General features: G+C 39.5%; 1 non-coding gene across 1 annotated transcript; it reads right to left on the bottom strand.

The window, feature by feature from the left end:
* Window positions 1-1,918: 1,918 nt before the first annotated feature.
* Window positions 1,919-2,024, bottom strand: LOC145603231 (small nucleolar RNA R71). Its single transcript, XR_014104759.1, has one exon. It is a non-coding gene; the product is annotated as a small nucleolar RNA R71 (small nucleolar RNA).
* Window positions 2,025-5,478: the final 3,454 nt, after the last annotated feature.

Below are 5,478 nucleotides of genomic sequence, written 5' to 3'. Positions count from 1 at the left end.
CCTGACATCACTTACAACGGGTCTCTTTGTCATCAAAAACTGACCCCCACTAATGACGGGTCTCTTTAGCAAACAGACCCCTGAGATAGAGACCCGTTGTGAGGCGGTCTATCAGGCATATTTCAATGGGTCTCTTTGCCAATTTTTGTAGTAGTGTATGATCGATTGTCCAAGAATTCTCGAGCTTCCTTTCCATGGTTTTTCATTTCATTTCATGCCTTATGCTTGTGCAAAGAGTTTCAAGTCAAGGGGGATCCGAAGAGCAAGCTTCAAGACCTTGGTTGGGCAATTTACATGCCTTGTGTTTATCCAAAATTCCAAGGAAAGTTGCTGCCTACCTTGTCCTCCATCACCATCATCAAGGGTGTCCGCACCTCATGAGCTAGGACGAAGAGAAGAGAGGAAGCTTGCCCAGTTTGGTGCGGGCGCACACGGGGGGAGTGCGGCCGCACGTGTGTTGAGTGCGGGTGCACCTGTGTGGGCGTTTCCCGTGCACGCTTTTCTCTCTGCTACGAGCGGCCGCACCGACGTGAGTCTATTTTTGGACGTCAATCCTAGCTTTTTAGAGAGAGAAAATGTGGGTTTGATGATTGATGATTGAAGATTGCTACATTTGATTTGATTTCTATCAAGTTTGTAAGGATTCTTTACTCTTTAATGCAATTTCATGTTTGATTTCATTTGTATTATTGTTTGATTTGGTTGATTAATAGTTTGATTGATTTGGATTGAATTTGTTGATTTCAATTGATGAATTTGGGTATGATGATTAGTTTAGCTTTGATCTTGATGTTTTTCATGGATTGTGAGTAATTTTATTGCTAAGGTAGTGGTGAAGCATGTATTGATGATGAATTGAGATTAATTTGGGGAAATTGATTAAGTTGATAATGTGATTAAATTGGTTGATTGATTTTGTGCATGTGTGTGCTTGATTAGGCTTGATCACCCTTGTTATTCACACTAGATTGCATTGTGAGTTCACATTGATACGGACCATTGATTTGTGGCTTACAATTACTCGATTGAGATATCTTGTGACGTTTCCTAGCTAGTGTTTGATGTAGTTGGCGCTAATTAGACCTCTAGGAGAATAGCATGATGTGCTCTTTTCGTTGCAATTTCGATTTTCCCTCACATTGCTTGACTTGATTGATTGACCTCCCAAATTGATTGAACTTCATTGTTGATGCATGTGGATCCATTCCCCTAGTGTCTTTACATTTGATTTAGTACAAGTTTATTGCATTGATTAGCTTAGTCTTAGTTCCTACCATAAACCCCTTACTTGACTTCGGAGTAGCTTAACATTAGACAATAGACATTCAATTTCCATTCCCTTGGGTTCGACCTCGACTTACTACTATACTTCCATAGGGGTTTGTTGAGTTATAAATATTGTTTGATTGGGTGGGGAGGTAGCCCAACGACCTACCGTTTCCGCGCCCATCAAAATGGCGCCGTTGCCGGGGAATGGTGTCTTGAGTGAATATTGTTGTTGAGTCTATTCCACTTTATTTGCAAAATACAAAAAGATTTTACACTTTGGGCTACACTTGTAGCCGTGCTACTAATATTTTCTTTGAGTTTTGTATGCATAGATCCCAAGGCATGGGAGAAAATACAAGAGTTGCCTTGAAGGAACTAGGAGTGCCCGGTGCATATAGGTTTGAGAGCGGCATAGCTCCACCTACAACACCGGCAATTGACTTTGAAATTCGGCCAGCAATGATCACCTTAATTGAGAGGAGACAATATAGTGGGGTTAAGGATGAGATCCTCAAGTTATTCCCCTTCTTTCTCATAGGAAGATCTTTGGAATGGCTAGACAAAGAAGTGAAGCCAAATTCTTTGAAAACTTGGGATGATGTCACGAAAGTTTTCTTGTTTTGTTTCTACCCTCAAAAGAAGACGGCGGAGGCAAGAGCTTTAATGCAAGGGTTCAAGCAAAAGCCAAATGAAATTCTCTATGAAGCATGGGAAAGATTTAAGGATTATCAAAGAGAGTGTCCACACCATGGGATTCCTACCTATCAAATCATACATATCTTCTATGGTGGGTTGAGTTGTCATGGGAGAGCAAGTTTGGATGCCGGAGCCGGAGGCCCAATCTTGAACAAAACGGAAGAAGAAGTGGTTGATGCAATTGATGAAGTGGTTCGTCATTACATGAATTGGCAAGAAGTGGAGAGAGAGCCAACAAGCAAAGGTTGCTCAATCGAACAACTTAGTGCCATCAATGATTTGACTACTTTGATTGCGGATTTAGGGAAAGAAATTGTGTCACTCAAAGCAAAGCTTGAGAAACCACCTTCCCAAGCTCCAATTCTTCCCTCCCAAATTAAGGGGAGAGGTACATTTTCTCACTCTAACTCTAATCTTTCTTCTTGTTTCATGATTAGAGAATGTTGGCCTTGTAAATTATGTGGAATGAATGATCATGATGCTTTAATGTTCCTTGTGATGAATGTGATGGAATTGAGATAGAATATGTGAATTATATCAATGATCATGCATGTGAACCTAAAATTGATGTTCAAAGAAATGTTGGAAATAGGAATTATCATAATCATGTGAATCATGATAATTATAACCAAAATGGAGGTTGTAGAAATCATGGATTCCAAGGGGTTCATGGTAACTATAACAACCATGGTTGTAATGGTCATGGTCATGGCCAAAGACATAGGGATCATAATCAAGGTTATGATAACTATGGTCAACAAAAGAGCCAAAAGCAAACTAGGGGTAATTGGAATAATCAAACTAGGGGATATTTTCAAGAAAATTTTCAAAGAGGTTCCCCAATTGATTTAGTTACAAATGCTCTAAGTTTAAGTGATGATTTCTATGATCAATCATTTTCTTCTAGGGAATTTTTGGAAAGAGTTATTGAGAAACTTATATGGCTTTGAATGATGAGAAGTTCAATCACATGTTGGCTTATAACAAAGATTTAAGTGATAAACTTTCTCAATTGACTAGTGTGTTTAAGGAATATGCAAGCTCTTCTTCTTTGACTCTACCTAGCCTAGCTTCTAAGAACCCTATGGATGCCATTGTTACTAGAAGTGGTAGGGTCCTTGAGGGAGGTGTGCCTAAGAAGAGTGTTGCTAGAGAGAGCACTAGTAAGAACCTCATTGAAGTTGAAGGAGATGAATGTCCTTTGGGTGAAAATGTTGATGAGGGGCAAGTAGAGAAGGTGATAGAGAAAGAGTTTTGCAAACCAAAGCTTCCCTATCCCCAAAGATATAATAGATATAAGTTGGATGAGCAATTTGGGAAATTTGTAGAGATGCTTAAGCAACTTCATCTAACTCTTCATTTCACCAATGTTGTTGAAAAAATGCCAAACTATGCTAAGTTCCTCAAGGAGATTTTGAGTGGAAAAAGGACTTGTGACATGATGGAAACAATTAGCCTTCCCGAACATTGTAGTGCAATTATCATGAATAAGTGCCTCCTAAGTTGAAGGATCCCGTAAATTTTTCTATCCCTTGTGCCATTAACAAGACTCAAATTGATAATGCCTTATGTGACTTATTAGCTAGTGTTAGCCTTATGCCATATTCGGTTTATCAAAGATTAGGTCTAGGAGAACTTCTACCTTCCAAGATTACTTTGCAATTAGCCGATAGGTCTATTAAGATTCCTAAGGGGAAGGTAGAAGATGTGCATTTAAGGGTTGGGAAATTTGTCATTCCGGTTGATTTTGTAGTGTTGGATATGGATGAAGATGCTACTATACCTATCATCTTAGGTAGAACATTCCTTGCTACATCGGGGGCTATGATATATGTTAAGACTGCTAAGATTTCTCTTAAGATTGGAGAGGAGGTAGTTGAATTTGATTTGAATGAAGGAATGAAATATCCCTCTTCTTCTTTTGAGAATTGCATGAGAGTTGAAGTACTTGATAATATTGTGAAATCCATGCATGAGCACTTGCTCACATCTAACGATCCTCTTGAGTGTGTTTTGTTGAATAAGGAAAAGATAGGTATCCCAAGCAAGGAAGTGCAATTGTATGAAGATTTGCTTGATGGAGGCAATATAAGGAGTGATGATCAAATTTGTATGGGGATATCAAGTCAAGATGCTTTGCAAGTGGCCTCAACCAAAGAAGGTAAACGTGTTCCCATGGTAGAGCTCAAACCTCTACCATCACACCTTAGGTATGAATTCTTAGGCCCTAATTCTACATATCCCGTTATTATTAGTGCATCCTTGAGTGAGAGCCAAGCTCAAGCGTTATGTGGTGTTTTGAGAAAGCACCAAGGTGCTTTTGGGTACACAATTGATGATCTTAAAGGCATAAGCCCCGCCTTGTGTACACACCACATAACACTTGAGGAGGGCACCCTACCTTTTATTGAACGATAAAGGAAGCTACATCCCCAAATGGGAGAAGTAGTCAAGAAAGAGATCACCAAGCTTTTGGATGCGGGAATCATATTCCCCATCTCAAGCTCAAGGTAGGTCTCCCCCGTGCATGTCGTTCCTAAGAAGGGGGGTATGACCGTAGTTAAGAATGAGAAAGGTGAACTCATTCCAACTAGAACAGTTACCGGTTGGAGGATGTGTATAGACTATAGACGTCTAAACACATCAACCAAGAAGGATCACTTCCCTCTCCCTTTTATTGACCAAATGCTTGAAAGGTTGACTAGGCACAAATTCTATTGCTTCCTTGATGGATATTCGGGATTCTTTCAAATTCCTATTCATCCCGAGGATCAAGAAAAGACAACCTTCACATGCCCCTATGGTACTTTTGCACATAGAAGAATGCCCTTTGGATTGTGTAATGCTCCGGCGACCTTTCAAAGGTGTATGATGAGCATTTTTGGGGACATGCTTGAAGAAGAAATGGAAGTTTTTATGGATGACTTTTCCTTGGGAGGAGTTTCATTTGAGGATTGCCTCAAAAATCTTGAAAAATGTCTTGAGAGAAGATGTGAAAAGGTCAATTTGGTGCTTAATTGGGAAAAATGCCACTTTATGGTGGAAGAAGGGATTGTGCTTGGCCACAAGATTTCTCATAAAGGCATTGAAGTTGACAAAGCCAAGATTGAGGTGATAGAGAAGTTGCCACCTCCGGTTAATGTGAAAGGAGTGAGATCATTTTTGGGCCATGCCGGGTTTTATAGAAGGTTTATCAAAGACTTTTCTCTCATTGCTAAGCCTTTAAATGATCTTCTCCAAAAAGATGTTGATTTTGTCTTTGATGATGCTTGTATGGAAGCTTTTAATAAATTAAAGAAAGCTTTGACTTCTACTTCTATTGTCCAAGCCCCTAGATAGGATTTGCCTTTTGAGCTTATGTGTGATGCAAGTGATACGGCCATAGGAGGTGTGTTGGGTCGAAGAATTGATAAAAAGCTTCATGTCATCTATTATATGTCAAAGACCTTTAATGGTGCTCAAAGAAATTATACAACAACGGAAAACGAATTCTTGGCAATTGTTCATTCTTTT

The sequence above is a fragment of the Chenopodium album genome, chromosome 21 (assembly GCF_948465745.1).
Source record: "Chenopodium album chromosome 21, dcCheAlbu1.1, whole genome shotgun sequence".
Taxonomy (NCBI): Eukaryota; Viridiplantae; Streptophyta; class Magnoliopsida; order Caryophyllales; family Amaranthaceae; genus Chenopodium; species Chenopodium album.
Note: the sequence above shows the minus strand (reverse complement) of the source record. Positions and strands in the feature narration are given on the sequence as shown.